Below are 20844 nucleotides of genomic sequence, written 5' to 3'. Positions count from 1 at the left end.
TCTTAAACAAAAAGACTTCTCTCCCCTGTCAAAAAAAATAGAATGGTAGTCACTGACGCCATGACTTATCTTTGGCAAGTCCATCATTGCTTAAAGAAATTTCATGTTTTATATGAGGACAAAGAAAAGAAATAAACTTAGACAGCACCTCACATATTTTTACTATAGTTATTTCCAATTAATTTAGACTTTCAGAATCCCAAGACAGCATTATGGAAAGGTTGTGTGAAAACTTATGACCTAACCTTAACAAAAAGGGTTACACTTTTAACATAATTTTTGTTACCTCACCCTTATCCGATTTCTAATTACAACCCAGCAATATTTACGAATGTCTAAGGATTTTTATTTGTCGTTAATGTTTTATAAGGATTCGATTTAAGGTTTTTTTAGAGCCTGAATAGGGTGAATTCTCTTTTTTGTGGCACATTTGAGGGTATGTGGGACAAATTGCCACCCGCTACCCAATCGCTTTTGCTTCTTCCATCGACTGCAATCTTCTCTTGGCAATGTTCATGAATCTGACATTATTGTGTTCAACATGACGAGCCTTCTTCTTTCGAAGCAAAGTAATCATTCACCCCTTTAACGGATAAGTTCTCTTTGTTAGACTTAATCAAATAGTTAGAAAACTGACGCCAATGTTGATTATCATGTGAATTGGTGCAGTTGATTACCACCACATTTTGCGATGCATTTTATGTTGTTCACACAAATGTATCGCCTGTCAAAGGCGAAGTTGAAAGCCGAGTGGTTAGAGGGTTGGCGTCCGAATTGAGAGTGTGCTGGCTTCAATACCCGGTTAGCGCAGCAAACTTCCCCCGGTCGACCCAGCTGGGGGGAATGGTTACCTGATTCAAGAGTAAAGCTGGCTCCGAGAAAAGTGAGGTCTCTAACATCTCATCCCCCAAAAATCAGAAAAAATTATGGAGATGACCTTGTTTTTTTTTTTATCCTTCTCGCCTATCAAGAGATCGTTCCAAATATTTGCGACAAAAGATATGGTTAAAAGTAGGCAAAAGCAGGAGATATGAAAGAACTGTATTTAAACACAAGCAAAAACTACATCTGAATTAATTACAGAAGTTAATCGTACCCATAAAACACAAGGAACGAATAAACTAGTAAAAATATGCTGTCCCATCCGTCCATCCCAAGCAGACATTAATTAATTATTTGAAATTTGTGTACATCACGTGATAAAAATACTAACGGACACATAGCAACGACTTTTTGTTGGATGTAGGTCACAATGTCGGGTCAATGAAACTATGGTCACGAGAAAATAAACCGGAAATGAAAAAAAAAGGAGCAAGATAAGGAGAAAGCGAGAACATGTGGATTAAGATGGAAGTGAAGAACACGAATTGTTAAAAAAAAAAAAACAACAGGGACAACAAAAAATTCTAAGAGCAAAAATATTTTGTAACCACCAGAGGCATCGCTGCTTCTGTCCTTCTGTCGTTTAATTGCGAAGCCGTAGAACTCGAGGCTCACTGTCTTAATGGCATCCTCCTTCTCCTCCAAATTAGGATTTTCTCCTCTTGGCAGATATCAGCACAGAGATAAAACCAGAGTCTGAACCTATTACAATTATTTGTTGAGCAGAAATGTGAGCAAAAAAAGCTGAAGTGTTGATGGCACTTGCATCAAGAAGTGTCCTAGTTCGACATATTTAATCACATTTAATTTTGAACGCGACAATAAAAGTTTTAGCTTTTTATCCCCATTTTGAAATGACACCCAATTACACCTCTTGAATGTCTTTGTGACAATAATTTGACAAAATTGCAAAAATGGAGGCAATGTCTGTTCATCATAAAGATTGAATGTAATTGACAAACGATTATTACTAAAGTGACCTTTCTGCACTTTATCTGTTGTTGTTTCATTGTTTTTTCTTTTTTTTTTTTTGTTTTATTCTGTTTTATTTTTAGTTTATTTTGTATTATTTATTTTGATTGGTTGGTTTTTTGTTTGTTTGTTTTTTTTTTGTTTTGTTGTGTTTGTACCATTAAGTAAGACCTTCACGAAACGGTTTGCTCGTCATGCAATCAATTCTAAGAATAAGAAGATATCAAAAAAGAGAAAATCTTAAAAAAATGTTGAATATAAAGATTGCATTTCAAATTTTGTCAGCTGTACAGCTTATTAAATTACCCAACTGGAGAATGACAAACAATTGTTGAACTTTTATAAAAGGCAGATGTAAGAACCAAGCCTGCGATGGAGGTACTGTACCTACATGTCTCAGGTAAAAAAAAGCAATCAGTTTATGTCAAACACATCAGTTGCAGCCCGGACCACACAATTAAGGGAGGGTCATCAATCCTCGCACCTGAGAAAATAAACTTTCGGACATGTTAGAGGCAACAGGCACAGGGGATGAATGATGGCCACGTCTATTAAACACGATTAGAGTGGTGTATGTAAGGGATGAATAGCTGCTCAGGTAACTTAAAAAAGCGGAGTAATGTGTGTGTGTGTGTGTGTGTGTGTGTATTGGAAGGCTTTGAGTCTTTGTATCATGTTCCATCGTGGATGACTGAAATAATGATGACTGGTGAATTGCTTATTGTTTGCAATTGTAATTAAGCTCGAATAGGAAGGTCAGTCGTGTATCATTCGGTCATGTGTATGCATATGCGTATGCATGTATCCGTTCGTGTCTATGCCTTTGTCCGTGTGTGCGCGCGCTTCGCGTATGTTTTCTAATAGTTTTCCTATCGTCTAATGCTTTAACTTAATCTGACTTTTGCACTTTAAATAGCACTTTAAATATCTATAATTAAAGCTCCATGCCTGCCTGTCTGTCTGACATTGTCAGACATAGTTCAGGTGTCGGAATTCACAGACATGGTTTGTGTATAAGTGATATACAAATATATATAACATTCCCCAGCACCCGCAAGTATTTTAAAATTCCTCCCAAGATGGCGTGGCTTCAGACCTGATGTGTGAAAATTCATCAAGTCAACACCGGACAATAAAGTGAGACAGCAGGACATACGTCCTGGCCTGCAGCCATTACCCAGCGACTCCCACCCGTATGCTCTGCACCTTCTCACTGCGTGAAGCCAGCGGCGGGAGGAGCTTCTAACAGCAGGTTCATTCCGGCAGCTAATCACACCTTGCGGCACCACTGGCGACACTTTTACAATTACCCATAATTCACAAGTCGGCATTGCAATGTCCTAGAACCCGTCCAAGGTTCCGATTATATATCTTTAAAATAGTGCCCAAAAAAAGAGATAGAAAGAACACTGAGTGACTAATCTTACTTGAGCATCAATTCTTTTATTTAAATATTTTTTTTCTTTTTTTTTTTTGACAACTCACCTGCACTCAAATCACGCCAACTGTATCAAGATAGTTATTTTAAATCTTTAAAAATCTTTAAACCAGTTTATTTCTCGACAGACATTTATTTAAAGCAACATCTGAAACAAAATGAAAGCCTTTTCTATGTCGTGACAGCCCATATGTCACGGCTCGGTAATTTAAGCTATCTATAGAACTTCTTTGTCCGCAAATGAAGAGATGTGAGATGCACTTCCGTAGAATGTCTTGCCTTCACAGCACATTCAAAACTTTTTCGATAAAAAAAGTAGAGACTTTTTTTTATAGAAACCTCTTATCGTGTAAAAATTATTGATGTGTCACATGACTGGCGGTAAACAACAGTTTCTAGTAAAAGGCAAAAACGCGAAGACCAACAAGGAAGAAAACTGAAGAAGGAAAATGAAAGAACAAAAAGAAGGCGTGTGTTGATAAGGAATCTTGTATAAAGCAAACCAAGTGCGTGACCCACGTGCAACCCGGAGGGTGAGCGAGCGAGTGAGACTGATGCGGAGAGTAGAGGACATGTCAAGAGGACAAGATGGAGAACCTGACTGTTTTCCACGCACACGGCGACTGAACAAGAGAAGGTAAGGGAGAGGGAGAGAATCGAAAATGTCTGTGCACAACGGGTGTGAAAAATGTATGAAGACATGCGAAGCAAAGACATAAGAGAGAGAGAGAAGTAGAAGAAATGAAAGATATAGATCGAGAGAGACCATGAAGCCAAGTCTTTGCTTTTTGCACTGACCTGAACTCTTCTTCATGCAACTCACCAGCGTGGGGTATCCGTCGTCTGATCAGAAAAAAGGATGGTTCTATAGTATTTGTTCTTTTTGTTACTTGTAATTAGTTCTTACTTCTGTTTTCTCTTTTGACTTCCAGACAAACAAATGGCCGGTAAAGAGGATGAACTGCGTACAGGTGTTCAGCAGCTTTGCAAATACTCAATAAACTGTACATTTTAAAAGTGTCTTCTTTACTTGATTGTTTGTCAGTGTATGTGCGTGTGGAAGCGTGAGAGAGAAAAAACTAAAGAGAAATGAGAAAGAGGCAGACTGGCAGAAAGAGAGACGGAATCACAAGCATGGAAGATAGAGAGGTGAGTGCATATTCATCAGCAAAGGCAGGTTGTACACGAGAAAGCCCTAAAGAGGTAACCGAGCAGCAGAATTAATTCTTTTGTTGTTCACCAACCAAACAAGAGCTTGCCTGGAGTTTGCGCCCTTGTTTCACTAGTAACCTGGTGTTACACGTGCCGACACACTCCCATGATGGAGACAGATAATCTGCGAACAAAGAATCACCAATTCAAACGACGTACTTCGACCTAGCTCTGATTCAATTTCCCGGCATACGAACCCGTATAAGCACGTGGTTTGGACCAAAGCTCGCGTGGATAACGAGATTTTCCCTTTAAGTGAAGATGGCGGCCCGATCCGGCACAAGGACTACAAACATGATCTCGTCGGGTCTCAAAGGGAAGTCACTCTGCAAGATTGTGGAAGGGAAGCCAGGGCAGGAGGGGGATGTGGTTGGGGTTTGGCGGTAATTGTAAAGCCGAGGCAGGCAGCAAGTCTCGGACGCCGCCAGTGTTTGCCGAGATCTTGTGGGCGAAAACGTTTGGACAGCAGCACCTTTGTGGCAGGACTGGCCGAGTGTGTGCGGAACATCAAGAACTGTGGGCCTGTTGTCTGGTCCCATAATGTCCTGGACGTGGTTGTCCGTCATCCGAGAACAAGTGATTTATGATAATTCACTCTTCCTCGATAAAGCTCGGCTCTGCGTCAAACCAAAGGATGACGAGGTTGCCTGGGGCCGTGTGGTGAGATCCGCCATACTAATACAGGGGAGATAATATAGGGTAGGAGAACAAGGAAGGGGAGAGCACTAAAAGAGGCGAAAAGCTGAGATGAAATAAACATGTAAATTAGAAGTGATAGGGCGAGAAGAGATAAGAAAGAAATATTAATAACAAGAGAGAAAGAGAGTGAAACAGAGAGAGAGGTTAGAATACGATCCAAGTAAAGATATAAAGGAAAGACAGGAGAGAGCAACTCTGAACGAAATCAAAGTGACAAATAAAATGCCATAGCGATAAACAAACACAAAAGCATGAGGATAGTAACACGCGCCTGTTTACAGACGGACAAACACACGAACAGACAGACAAACATAGAGGACTTCGTGAGGCACGAGTCCCAGCAGCAGCACGACCGGTGGAGAGTGGCGCTAGTAGTGAGGTCCTCGAGAAGACAATAGCGGAGTTATGTTGTCTACAATGTCTGTGACATTTCCTGACATCTGGAAATTCCATTTCCTCGTCTTCAGTCGCAGAACTTTCCACTGACAGGAGGGAATTTCTGGCCCTGAGTTTTAAGCCCTTGTCAGAAATCACGTGACTCGAGCTGATGACTTGGAGAGGGAAGGATGGTAAATAGAGGAGAGAATAAGAGAAAGTATGAAAGGTTAGGAAGAGATAGAAAGAGAAAGACAAGAACAATGGAAGAGAGATGAAGGAGGACTAATAAGGATATAAGTCCTAAGACCAACTCACAGAATCAGGGATGCTAACGGGAGGGCAAGGAGAAACGGGTTAAAGGTCATCGTGATTGAATCCATGATTAGAGATGTTAGATTATAAATACAAGTAACATTGATAAAACAAACATCAACATCAATTTTAAAAAAAAGCACAAGCACACACACTCACAAACACGAATAGAAACAAGAGATCAAGGGCAAAGAAGAAAGGCGACCATTAAAAGCCACATTTCGATTTCGCGCTCTTAAGAGCAAGATTCTAAGACCCAGCAGCGTTTAAATAATCTCCCTTATGTTACTGAACATTAAATGTACATCAAGAGTTTACCTCCCGTAAGGTATACTTAACGGCTTGTGAAAGCTGTTCCCTAATGTCTGAAAGTCTTTACAGAAACTTAAAATGTCTGCGTTTTCTCTGAGTGTGTTTGGACGAAATGGGAATAACATTAATCTAGGCTGCCATATCTTCTTAATGATATGGCACGGAAAAATTATGCCAGACAAAATCTGATTAGACAAAAATATTTTAAATGTTTTTATGCCTTTATTATTCATAGGGAAGAGAGTGTAAAAAAGGAGGAACACAGAGAGAAGTAGGTTCAGGATGTAGACACTACGACAGTCGAAGACAAAGAGACAAACAGAGGAATTCGATGTCGGGGAGGAAAATGTAAACCAAGTACTCGCGGTAGTTCTGGGGAGGAAGAGTTGTTATTAGCCTGAGTTTCTGAGGGTGGGATCGTCTTACAGAACCCTACAGTCTCCTCCCGCAGGTGTTAACATTCATAGCCATGTCTCCCTTTTCTAGAAAATTCCACCACCGTTCACTGATTCGCGGCCAAATGTCTCTCGCCACACCCGCTAATCTTGTACAAGTCATTTCTGGGGCTGCAGTTACAAATTTTCTGCGATCTCCATCTTTCTCCATCCAATCCAACTCTCCCACCCTTCCTTTTCTACCCCTTCCGCACAAACCATATGATCTGTTCATCTACTCATCCACGTGCTACTTCACTGCCCTCGCTGTCACGTGTACTTTACAAAGAGCTAGGTACAAATATGGTAAGTAAAAGGTATGCCAGATGGAATGAAACTGCCCAAGGTGCTCAATGGAGTCAGAAACAAAGAGAAGGACAAAGATGGCGCGCGGATCCATTAGACTGAAATGACCCCCGCAGGTTGAAACAGAGGAAGCATCTGCGACGATCGATGAGGAGGATGATGGGTCTGGACCTCGACATGTTTTGGGTCTGTTGTCTTCATCCCTCACATTGTCCCCGTATGTCTCTTGTCTGTCTTCCCTTCCCCCACCCCATCACATCAACAATGTTTCGACTTCTGTTTGGACCTTCTTTATTCTTCCTCTTCTTTCTCTTGTTTTGAAGTTTTGAAATTTCAGCCTCCAGCGTATATAATTTGTCGGGAAATATCATCTTGGATGTCACAGATGTTTCCAGAGCTGAGATTACTTGTCATCATATAACCAAACTGAGTTTGTCATGTTTGTCTGTGTGTATGTTTGTGTATGCTCACTGAAGTGTGTGTGTGCTACACGAGACAGTTTCTCTTTTCTATTCAAAAATGGGATGGAGAGAGTCAACCAATCAGCACGGAGGATAGATGTGTTCAAATAAGTGTTGCACTTGTCATCCAATTTCCAAAAACTGGGGCGGCTGTAATAAAACTAAACACCACAAAGAGACCGCGCATTTAGTTAAGTGGCCCTGAATAAATAAAAATGAGTTAATTTCTGGTTTACTTTTGTCATGTCCTGAGGGCGAAAAACCAAGCAGATCCTTTTCGAAACTTTTCCCGGAAGACTTGGAAATCCTTTCGCCGAGTGCTCGCGCTGAAATAATCGAATTGGTCCGCGGCGTCGAGAGAAATGAGTGAAGGATTTTGCCCGGTGGCCATTTTCCCCCGCAATTAAAATGTGCCATGCGCAGAAAGTCTGTGACGAGCTGCGCAAAAATGCCCTTCATAACGACGAGGCCAGAATTTTGAATTTTCTAACTTAAAATAAACATTGGCAGGTTGCTATTCTTTGTTGCATCACACCATGGACGTGTGTAGGTGGACTGCTGTCTGTCTGCCGAGACCAACGCTTAGCCTCTTGCGAAGTGATCACCTGTTAGTCTCGGCGAGCCTAAATAAAGAATGTGAATAAACCGGAAGCTTTGCAGTCTCCTGCCTCGTTTTAGCAGTTAACTGGAAAAAATCATCTGCCAACAGTCCAGCAATACAAGTTCGTGGTCACACCTGCACGATTGTAAGGTATTTATGTTCGATGATGCTTTGACCTCAAAATCTACGAAGGGAAACTGTTTATATCTAAATCAGATATCCTCCCAGTCCAATGATTAATATAAAAATCAAACCACTCAAGGAGAATGATGTCTTGTCCTCTTTTCTTTCCCTAAATGAAACTCGATAATCACACACAAGTCTTTGTCCGACAGAACAACGACTGTCTAAACCAGACGATGCGTATAACTATGTCTACACTAAGTCTATAATAAGTATCACCGGAGACAAGAAATCGGAAGAGGTGAGTTCCAAATGGCCAACAGCTGCCCTAAAATGTCGTCTACAAAGTCAGGTTTTGAGGAACCTTCCCGCTGGTCTATTGAACTGTCAGTGCAATGTTCACTCATGCTCGCTCTCGTCTCGTCTCTGTTAATGATGGACTGGTGTGACATCATGCATGTCAATATTTGGCCATGCAACTTGATCGCCATGATTGGCGGTATATGTGATGCGGACACGACTGGTGTAATCTACTGAGCAATCATCTCCATATATGACATCGAATTGAAGCATTGTCAGACGATGAAAGAGATAGGAGATCGCTTGACAGCGCTGATGGTAATGGCGATGCTAGTCGAGCTTAACGAGAGTAAGGTTTCACACAGGCGGTCACTGCCTCCACCCGGCAGCAAAACCTGGGTGGACGGTTTAACATGAATTTAAGTGTTCATGGAGCGAGGCTGACGCGTTTGTAGCAGCTACAGTGAGAGCAGAGAATTTCCATCAACAAAGTTTTTATTCATGTAATTATAAGAAGGGAGACAGTCGATTCGACCATCAGTCGATTCGACCACGGCACGATTCGATTTGACCACAGTCCATAGTCGATTCGACCACAGTCCATAGACGATTCGACCACACCACAGTCCATAGACGATTCGACCACATCCACAGTCCATAGACGATTCGACGACAACCACAGTCCATAGCCGGCTCGACCACAGCGCTAGGTCGATTGGATCACTGACTAGAGTCCATTCGACCATAGAATCATTTATAAAATAATTCGGCTGAAACATAAGTGAATTTTTATGTACTCTCCTTTCTTGTCTTTGGTCGAGGTTGCTTCATATGTGTAAGAGAGATAGAGAGAGAAAGGGAGAGAGGGAAGGGGAGAGGATCCAAGTCCATAGTAATCAGAATTTTCTGCATGTTCTAAATCTTTGATTTTTAGCATTTTAGCTTTTTTGAAAGCATGGACATAAGCTATACAACTGAGCCCTGCTGATTGCTCTGCTTTTGCGGAAATGAAACTAAGGAAATATTTTTTTCTCACTCATACATTGTTCTCCGTGCAACACATCACATCGAGTCCATTTTTTATTCGATAACAATGGAAGCTGACCTACGTATACTGAGTATAGAAAAAAGTATAGAAACAATTTTGCTTCTTCTTGTGAATTCGTTTCTTCAATTTTCTTCTACAACAAGCAGAGAATGTGTCCTTACACCGGATAGTAACTTCTGTACTCGGTGGTCGATTGGGTGAGGGCTGTGGTGGAATCGACTTGATCAAATTGGTAAATGGTCAAATCGACCAGTCACCCTACGAGAAGACAAAGGTGAACTCTCACGAAATGTTAGCTCCCACAAACAAAATAATTCAACGAACAACACACCATGCACGTTTGACACTACTGTGATGTTAAGAGTAACATGTTTACACCAAATCCTTTTTTCTTCTTTGATACGAAATCCACGTATGGAATTTCAAAATGGTGAACCATCATCCTTCTGGATGTTTCAGTTTCATTAAGAGACAAAACATTTAGCAAGACCGCCTCTTACAATCATAGTAGTGTCGAAGGTGTTTAGTGAAGAACCAAAGAATGTTTCCACTAGGAAGATGAGAAAGGTTTATGTGGAAAAAAGTCGTTGGGAATTTACAGTTCCACAACAGGAAGACTCGTAGCTACATGTGGCAGCAGTGGCTTAGAAAAGATTACCCGCCAAAGATCTTTTTTTTTTAAAGAAAAGTGTGACATGTGGTGCAGTGTAAATTATTTCGACCTTTGTCGCACTCTTAGCAGCTGCACTTTTCCTGTAATTGCTGCAAATGCATCTCAAAAACTGCAGAAGATGATAGAATCGGGGTTATGATGACAGTGATAAACAAGAAAGAGAACAAAACAAAAAAGTCACTTCAGAAAACGAACCTGATAGAAAACGTGACATAAAAAAAAAACTTAAAAACACAAATGAACCAAATGCCATAGACTCTAAAAATCAGAATCGAAAGAAGGATGAAGAATAAAGGTTCTAATGAGTTTTGAAGTAGGAATAATGTCGATGGATATCATCATTTCATTGACCAACTCGCCCACACGAACAAACCCTCCCCTACCCGACTTTCTAACCTCTGTTTTGTTGACTTTCATGGATTTCTGTGTTTTGTGTGTGTGTTATTATTTTTTCCCCTCGACTTAGCTGAGTGAGAGAGCTCCTAATTACAAGTGAAAAAACAAAAAGGTTTGGCCAGGACTTTTTACAAGGTCTGGTGGCTGGCTGCAACATGTCATAAGACCGCCCGCGATCGATGCCATGCGCCTCCTGGGGAATAATGTTGTCAAGCATCGTCAGCATTGCCACCCATCCGTCTCACCAACTCGGAGGAATTCGCTGGAATTTTTTTGAAGAATGTCTTTATCTTGTAACCTTGCAGCTTTGTCTCTCCCTCTCTCTCTCCATGCATAATCAAAAGCAGGATTCCACTCAGTCCTTAATTCTTTTTCCCAGCATTTTTTTTGGTGTTTTCTGTCTGCTGATGCTGATGTTCATTGTAAGATGGACTGTTGATAATTTTCTGGGTTTTTTGTGTGCAAATCATTGAACTTGATCCCTATGGGAAATGTCCTGCACAAATATCATCCTCATTCTCAGCATCCTTCTCATCATCTTCGTTTTTGCTTCTTCATTGGGTCTTTAGGCTAGGCTTTAATTCTTAGAACTGTTTTGGAATATGTTTGTAACGAATGGGAGGGGTACCAGAACAGTTCATTTTTTTCTTACATTACAATGAAATTCTTATCATCCTATGTTCGACTCTCGTGTTTGTCAGATGGAGACTGTGTTTGTGATGTGATGCACATTGGTCAACTTTGTACTTTCTGGTGACATTATTTTAACACCTGTCACCATGAGATTCTATAATGATGTATTTTATATTAGTCAGATTATGTCTTCGTGGGAAGGTTGTCTGCACTAGCTCTCAATCCAAGAGGAAAGACCATCAGTTAATAAAATATTATGTTGTGAACACTTTCGAGCGCACTCAGCGTAATGAAGAATTTGTTTTCAACATTTGAGAAAAAGACTGTTTAACAGGTCATTGCATTCTTTTCCTTTTTTATTCGTTTCCTTAACTCAGAAATGTTTTACTCCCATGGGGGAGCGTAAGTGTTCTCTAATTTTGTTGCTGTTGTTGATGTTGTTGTTGTTGTTGCTGCTGCTGCTGCTGCTAAAGACTTCTCAGTGCTTATAGAGAGCATGAATTCAGCCTTGTACTTTAAAAAGAAAAACCTTCCAAATATTTACGCAATATTCCTTTACATGTTCACCTTTATTTCTCCTCCTTCCTCCTCTTATCAACATTTTCTTGGCTTCACTCATATCTCCCTGATTAGCAGAGGATTTCTATTTCTGATTAGCAGATGAGTTCTTCCTATCCAGGATATTTTTTAGAACCCACAATGTCAGCTGGTGCCTGGAATTAACAGACAAAAGCTAAAAAGAATTCCTATTTCCTGGATCTCCCAAATTGAGTTAGAGAATATGACTATTCAGTCTGCAAAGATAGAGGCGGAGATAAAGGAAGCGAGGTGGGTGTAGATGAGATGGGAGGAGGAAGCAAGTCGATAAATCGATGAGCCCCTTCTTTCTCAACTGCAGAGATTTTGACACAGTCGTTGTCATTTTGAAAACCGGCAATTGCCAAGAAAAACTATCACAATTATTCATGGATTGCAGAGATAGGAGGTGTGTGTGAATAGGAGGCATCCAGACAGCTCCAGAAACTCATCTGACCTTGCATCTCGGCCAATCAAATGCACGCTGCACCATTTTCCTGATAGGGATGATTGGGTCACACACACACAGAGATTGATGGTTACACAAACGGAGAGAAAAAAAATATAAACACACATGGAGAAAGACAGCCAACCACAAAGCCAACCGGTCATGTAGACAATCAGTCAATCCGCCAACAGGTAGCATGATGACTACACAGTTGGGTTGGTTTCTTTTCAAACCAGGCAGAAATCCTAATTTGCTTCAAACCTCTTGCTCCTAAACAAGTTGCCCCTCATCTGGAAGGACCCTAACTTTGTGTCACCTGTCTCATTTGCAACAATCACCTTTGACACTGAATGTTTCCAACCCTTGAGCCGTTTGCAAACTCTTATTCCAAACCCGCCCCTTTCCATGGATAGTCTTAGGATAGCCAGCAGCCCCAAGACTTTTCTTTCCATTGGCCTGATGCTAATTCATGCCAGTTGAAACCTATCCATCGCTGCCCCTCGGGACTTTTGACATTTTGGAAACCGCATCGCGGTCGAGCATCCTGCCTCCAATGCTGGGAGCTTGAGACAGGATAAACAGAGGAGCGAGCAGTGTTCACCCATGTTTTTCTCCTTACATATTTCCACCACTGTACTGTTTCCAACATCATCTCATTTCCCAGTAACTCATTTTATTTTCAAAAGTAATCATTCATATCTTTCTTGTCCGTCCTCGTCCCGGTAGAATTCCTCGATTAACTTTCCTGCATTCGTTTAGAAAAAGCTGGAACATCGTGAGACTGCTTTTAGTTGTATTCCGTGCTGAGCTGACAGCCTCACAGAGCATGCGCGACGGGACTGTGACGTACTTCCTGTTTTCCTCAATCCTGCCTGCTCAGCTCCTTCACAATATTTTTTCTCGTTCATGGTCGAGTGGTGCTGTCCTCAACCATCAAACATGAGACGATGCTCGGCGACAACAACGATTCTGTCGATTCCTAGCTACAAACATGCATTAAACTCAGAAAATAATTAAATATTCGCTTCGGGGTTAACGATTCTCTGCGACTGTTGAAAATAAACTCTCTTGAGTCGTTAGCACCAGAAGGAGAGTGTTCGTCGGTCAGCTTTGTCGTTTACTGAACTAGGAATATTCTTCGTTGGCATGAAAGCAATTTTACAACTGACAGAGACCCGGATAGTTTCACCTTCAAATGTAATTTAACTGTAATCCTGCACGGCGTTGCAGATGTAATTTCCGTTTCTATTTGTTGAGTTTGTTTTTTTTTAAGTTCTATCCCGCTGTTTCGTGTTCGTCTGTTTTTCCATCGAAAAATAATGTCGGGCTGGCATGACACTACCTCGTTGTCCATGGCTGTCTGTTGCCCTCCGTTACTATTTGTTGCTAATGCTGTTTGTCAGTTCATCTCTGATGTTGTTTGTTTGTTACTGTTTATTCTTTCTTTGAGTTTGTCTATTGCTCTCGGCCCTGTTCATCGGATGCTGACTCTCTTTTGGAGAAAATGTCTGAAAATATCTGGTTCTGTCTACCTTTATGTTTGGTTATCAGTCTGGTCTGTCATATTTGATATATAGCGGTTACTTTTGTTGTTATCGATTGCCTTACTGATTATTTTTGCTGTTTCTCGTATATAATCTGTCTGCATGTGCAAGTTTGAGAAGCTGGGGATCTGCGGTACATTTCCATCAAAAGATGTTGCTTAGGCAACGTGCATAACAGTTACAAATCTTTATGGGGGGTATTAGGGGTTAAATGATGAGTTTTAATTATTCAGAACATGAAAACAAACTACTTCACTCAGAACGAAAACTTTACACTTTATTTGAATAATTAACAACCAAAAATTCAAAAATACAAAGGGAAGCAGGCAATGTCAAAAGTCACATCTCGTGGAATTGCATTTGTCACGGAAGGACATGAAACTTTGAAATATGGCACCGTGTATCTTTGAGTATTTAAATATTCTTATAATAAAGATCTTTATATTTGATATAATATCTATTTTACATTTATAATAATATTATCTTGATGTTTGACAAAATACCAATAGCTTCGCATTAATGTAACTTCCTTTTCTCTTGCCTCCATTTTGCCTACAAATCTTCCTCTTTATTCGCCTTCATTGACTGTCTACCAGCCCCGACCAGTGTGGCATGATAACCTGTGTCGAACTTCAAATTTCAATTCAATTGCATTGTCATTTTTAATTTAATATTTTGATATAAATGAATTTACTTAATTTCATGTTGGTCACTGTATTTTTATACTAGAGATGATTTCTTTTATTTTACATAATTTTGCATTGTAGGTAGCAGCGATAAGATGTAATAATTATATTATGTCAGTAACATTTTAAAATTTAATTTAAAACCTTTAGATGAATGTAGTTAGTAGTTAATGTATTCACATAAGTTTGCTCACAGTGTTTTGAAATAATCCTCTTTCCTAATACTCTTTATTCAAATGTTTTTATTTGTTAATACTTTATTCAAAATTGCGAAATATGTCTTCGAATTTTCGTGTTTGTTTACTCTACTTCTGTCCGATCCCCTCCATAGCTTTTTTCACACTCATATCCTTCACTAAATGTACAAGGACACAAGGATACAAGGATACAACATAAGCTAGAGAGTGGTTTCTACTAGCTTTTGTCATTCGCTTTCAAATTAAGCTACACCTTAGTCAAATGTGAACCAGCTGAGGTCACAGTGTTCCCAATGTTCTTCAATAATCACGTGGACACCCGACATAGTCCGGGCCTTGTTTTAACAGAATGTCCTAAGTCGGTGAGGGCAAAATGAGCATCACCTCGGGAGGCAGAGAAAACATGAAACTGGTTTCCCTTCTCTACCCACCCCACCCCAATCCCTACCCCACCCCCCACCAGCCTACACTTACCGGCCACTTCAACTGTCACAAACATAACAGAGTTACCAGCGCTCGTAATCGCACGCGTATTCGTATCTACTTTACTGCGCAGTTCCGATGTCGGTCACTGGGTCATGAACTCTACATTGGCCCACTTTACTGCGCAAAAATAATCGTGAGGAATAACTCATTTGGACGAATAAATTGTTGTAAACATCAGGCTAACACACATTGTGCTGGAGTTTGCAATGGGCAAGGCAGTCCATGTAATGTACAAGATCCACCTTACCACAGATGATGATGATGATGATGATGATGATGGATGAAACTAACCAGCGACTACTGGACTAACATCGTCTATCAGCTTCAAAGTAGTTGTCTCGTGCATTCTTTGGCACTACAGAGCGACAGACGCCATTTCGTCAAGTCTGATTAAAAGAGGGATCCCGCAGAGGTTAATGAACATGACTAGCCATTAACATGACAGTAGTATGTTCACTTAATGAAAGCTTCCCTAATGGTGTAGTGGAACTCTTTGTAATTTCAGGAAAACATTAAACAGCAGCGAGAGGCGGGAAAGTGGAAATCGTCAAAGGAGGTAGAGTAGGTCAAGAAAGGAAGAGATGGGGAAAGGGGATGTGATGGGTTTCAAGAAGGTAGAGGCAAATAAAAATATGAAGGGTGAAGACCAGCGGGTAAGAAAGGGGGACTTAAGCGAGCTTAGAGAAAGTATGGGTGTAGGAACAGAAAAATAGATGAGACAAAAGTCTAAAGAATAAACCAAATAATATTGGATTAAAAAACAAAGATGTTGTAACGACCACCAATGGTAGTGTCCAGTTCTGTAGTAGTTCCCTGGTGTGTCTACCACAATGTGTCTAACAGCGTGAGACTTCCTGAAGGTCCATCTGAGCTAAACTAACATGGGCGAATGTTTGACAGGTCTGGCAAATATTGTATATAGTCGTCATATACAAACAGTCAAACGTTGGTCACATATTTGTCCAGGTTAAGAATGGCATGAACGTGTCTCACCTCATGTCTATGTCTAGCATAGCGTGATCTACCCCAGCTTGTCTAGCACAGGGTTTGTGATGTAGTGTCTACCACATGTCCAGGGTTCCTAATCTTGCTGCTCGCGTGACTGGGAGACACGGTGCCTGAGCACCCCGGGGGCACTCAATCCTCCACCCCACTACCACCACCACACACACCCATACCAGCCCACAAATTGGTTCGTCAGCTCTTCTGATATCTCCTCTTCCTCCTCTTTATTCATCCCTGTATGTATGTATCCTGCCAAAGCAATAATATTTTCCTTGCATCGCTTTAGAATAAACCTGATCATGGTGGAACATCAAAAGGAAGGAAAATCCCATCCTCAAAACGAGGCAAAGACTGACAATCAAAGAATACAAGAGAGATAGAGAGATGTGTCTGCCAGTTCGCTCATATGCCAATCTGTTTGTCTGCCTGTCAGACTTTCCCTCTGTCTGCTTCGCCAATTGGCTGAGAGCCTGTGTGAAGATTGGTCACATCTTTACACGTGTGTGACAGAAAGAGATACAGAAGGAGAAAAACCTTGTCTGTGAGGGTCGTTTTATTCTGATTGGTCACCAACCCTTTCAAATCAAAGAAAGAGAGAAAAAAGAAGGTGAGAGAGAGACTGAAAAAAGAGAAAGTTGAATTGTATTTTTAAATATTTGTAGGACAAAAAAAAAATTCAAGTCAAAAATAACACAAAAACTGAGTGAAAGAGAGAGAGAGAGAAGGACTATTTGGAAGTAGCCCTCAGACCAACCTCACATCTCAATTCATTACATTCCTATCTGACCACCTTTCACACAGATGGGCCAGGAGTAGACGGGTTCTAACAGAACAGCTGAGGTCCCCTCCTGTACGGCCACAAGTGGAGTTGTTGGCGGCGTCACCGCTGGTGGAGCGACGGCTGCCTGGTGTAGGTCATCGCGCCGCCGCCGCGTGTCCACCTGCTGCCCCCTCCTGCCAATCAGACATCATCAAAGCCCTCCCTCTCATCGCCCCCATCGTTAAAACTTGTGTCCTCCACTCACTGATGTACAGCGAGGCCTTTTACGGGTTCAAGCAATCAGATGAAGGAACAAACAATGTAACTTATTCCGGGTATACACCATCTGACCTCTGAACTTACAGACCTCTGTGAACTGTGGGTTGTATACAAGGTTTGTCTTGTCCTTGGAGCACATCTTTATTCTACAACTACCTCTGAGGTAGCTTTACTTCTACATCATGGAGCCAAGATATTTGTGTTGGATTTCTTTCCTGACTGTTTGCGATCTTCTTCTATGGAGAACTAATTTTGCAGGACACGAAAGTGAAATTGTGTGGCGATCGAAACAATGTTCATTAATGTGAGATTAGTAAGAATGTCAGAAGAGAAGATAAAAGGAAAAGCAAAACGAAAAATCAGTTGAATACAAAAAAGAAATTAATTCCATAAGGGCTGTATCTCCCCAAAGAATTGACTCAGTGATTAAAATTTTTAAAATACATTTGTCAATCTATTTGTTTGACTTTCTTTCATAATCATCGATTCAGATAATTCCAACATGAAATTTCTTAATGCTGACTTTCAACTTGTTGGATGTCAAACATCTGATAATGTCTTGAGGATGAATGTAACCTCCCAGAACCAGACCGGAGCTTACTTCTGTCACTACATCTCTGACAGAAAGAAAAACACAAAACAAAGACGTGCTGTAGTAAAGGTTTTCCCCGGTGTACCATTCACATCAATAATGGGGGTCAAGGGGGAGAGGTGAGTGCAGGGACGATAGGTCATGGGTCAGTAAAGCTTTAACTTACTGATCGATATGAATGAGTAACTAATCCTTTAGTGACATGGTGTTATTGCTGTGGATACGCCTCCGCCCACTACAGCAATTGTCCCTCCAGACCATCAGCAGCGAAAACATTATTTCTACTCCACGGTGTCCGCGCATCTCCGCCTGCGCACGAGCTACAAAAGGCAGACACGTGATCTTATGACGTAGGAGTAAACGGTTCTGACGTCACAAAAGTTGTTGTCACCTGAACCGATGGTTAAAACGAGCACAAAGCCAGGTAGGGATGAGGAGACTACCTCGCGAGAAAATAGATGTGTCAGGGTGGGTTTGGGTGGGTAGGTGGGAATGAACGGGGTAGCTGATGACATCTGTAATATTTAGACTAGGGAGAGATGTAGGGATGTGGAGGGTGTAACGGCGGCGGGTAAATGGAGTGCCGTGACTCCCACACATAAACTGCCAAACTTTTTCACGGGACGCAATTCGTGGCTTCCTGTACAGCACGCGGTGTAAACACGGTTATTACCGAGGGCTAGCGGCGTGTACGCACGCTCGTGTGTTTGTGTGTATGTTCACAGATAGAATACAGTGTGTGAGCGCGAGTGTTCACAGGGTGGCCGACATAGCCAGGGAAAAGGCCAACAACAAAACTGTACCAGTGTCTGGAAAGGGGAGAGGCCTGAAGGAATCCTCAATGGGAATGGTGGAGGAATCAAAGGCACAAAGCAAGGAGTTATTGATGCTTACTCGCGTACACACACACAGACAACTGTTATTAATAATGAGAAGAAGATATAAGAGACGAAAAAAGAAGAAATGAGAAAACGAAAGGGACGGGTACATCAAGATGAAAAGAATACTGAAGAGAAATATAAAGTTCCGCGGGAAATGTGTGTGAACGAGAGAGACAGAAGCAAAGTGATTGATAAACAGCTAAAAGCGAGGTTTACATCAGTGAAAATTTCGACATGTGGTCATGAAATAAATTCTGTCTCTCTCTCTCACACACACACACATATCTATGCACACGCACATGTCCCACCCACACAAAGACATTCTTCATGTGGGACTTTATATACATGCTACACACATACATCCACCCAGCAAAACAACACACACACAGAGTACACACAAGCACAGCACATACATATACACACACATACCTCACACATGACAGTAGACAGTCTACCTCACACTCTCTAACATGTACCTACCTTCCCTCACTCCCTCCTGGCTTCCTGCCGATATCTCACGTCAGTATCCCGGACACCAGACCTCGAACACCACCAGTCCCGTGCTCAACATCGTCTCCACCCTCATCTCCACCACTCCAGATTGAGTCAGGAAATATAATTACCGCGAGTTAAAACAACCAAAACTTAATACAAAAAAAACAAACAACAACAACAACCCCCACAGCGGAGTTCAAACGGAGGCGAGTGCAGCACCTCGCGGTCTGAGAGCGACTGTGACGACGACTGCCACCACCATCAGAGAGCTGCGACTGGAGCCGGAGCCTGGACTCGTAGTGAGAGGCTGCAAGAGGCAGTTGTACCTTCTTTTGCCGGCAAGCAGTCTGTTGGCGTGCGGCGGTCGGTGTGCACTGCCGGGCCGTGGCGAGGCGCTAGACTGTAGACTTGTGGAGGAAGGGAGGAAAAGAGGGAGTCCACACAATCTTTGCCTGTGTCAGCGGTGTACAGGAGGGCCGGGCGCAAAGTCTGCCTGCTGGAGAGTGCGAGACACGGAGGAAACACACCGAGCTAGGAGGAGGAGGAGGTGGAGATGTATGTGTGTGTGTGGAGGTGTGTGTTGGGGTGGTGGTGGTGGTGGTGGTGGTTGTAGTGGTGGGGGAGTTGACGACCACAACCAGGGGTGATGTGTGCTTGAGCTCTTTTCTCGACTGTTTGGATTACCGATCGGGTACAAACTGAAGTCGAGGCTATGAAGCCGTTGCTTCGATAATATGTGGGGTGGTTAGGAGTTTTGTTTGCTTGTTGTTTGTTTGTTTGTTTGTCTTTTGTTTATTTTATTTTTATTTATTTATTTTATTTTTTTTGGGTAGGGGGATAAAGTTCTCATCGAAAGACAAGTGGCAGACTAAACCCAGCACAGACCCCCGCCTGCAACTTGGAATAAACTGTCTTTGAGCTCAGGAGATGTTGCAATCGGGGAAAGTGATATCGCGGCTGCTGAATAAGCAGACAAGGTTATTTTTTCTTTCCAGAAATCTTTAACAATTGGAGCTGTTGGAATATACAAGGGAGGTAGTAAACTGTTGGGAGGGTTGGGTTGTGGGGGAGGGAGGAGAGTTATTGTAGGATGGGTAGGGGGAGTGGGGTTGGTTAGCATTGTCATGATTGCTGTTAGATGAAGCTCGTACACAGTGTGTACAAGGTTTGGACACAAAAGCTCGCCTGGTCCTAACAATCATCACGTGATTTCACAACAAGGACAGAAAAAAGCGTTCGGAGCTCATCGTGGGTAAATGTCAATGTAGCTGGCATACAATTACTGTTGTTGTCGGGGGTCTTCCCTACAGACTAACACATCCAACTTGTCATCTGACCACAGCTGTCTTTACAAGAGGAAAACGTCTGATGTAAACAAAACAAATAAATAAAATGCTGGAAAGCTCAAGTGTCGAAACACCACAACGACACTTAGAAAAAAATGTTCACCCTCAGAATGTGCTGAGCAAAGTTTGCAAGGGCACCTTGTAGGAACATTCAAAGCCGAGAGCTCGAGATGTACCTCTTAACCGAAAAGTGGATCATGCTCTGGAAGCCGCATTTGCTAGCTTTTGTGACGATGCCAACCATCTGTTTGAAACAGCTCACCGATCAAGCAAACCTTCCTCCGCGGCATGACTTCAAAGACTCACCTTAACAGGTTTTCCTGGCGCTATTACCTGATCATCGTTCCCCACGTTTCTCCTGAATTTCTA

At 41.8% G+C, this 20844-nt stretch overlaps 1 protein-coding gene across 1 annotated transcript in view; it reads right to left on the bottom strand.

The window, feature by feature from the left end:
- LOC112566248 (glutamate receptor ionotropic, kainate 2-like) overlaps positions 1–19624 on the bottom strand; it is a 100432-nt gene extending 80808 nt beyond the window's left edge. Inside the window, 1 exon segment of the mRNA XM_025242299.1 lies at positions 19115–19624. The gene's annotated coding sequence lies outside the window, so the exon portion shown is untranslated.
- Between the last annotated feature and the right edge of the window lie 1220 nt (positions 19625–20844).

The sequence above is a fragment of the Pomacea canaliculata genome, linkage group LG6 (assembly GCF_003073045.1).
Source record: "Pomacea canaliculata isolate SZHN2017 linkage group LG6, ASM307304v1, whole genome shotgun sequence".
Classification (NCBI taxonomy): Eukaryota; Metazoa; Mollusca; class Gastropoda; order Architaenioglossa; family Ampullariidae; genus Pomacea; species Pomacea canaliculata.
This window is presented reverse-complemented; position numbering and strand designations above follow the sequence as displayed.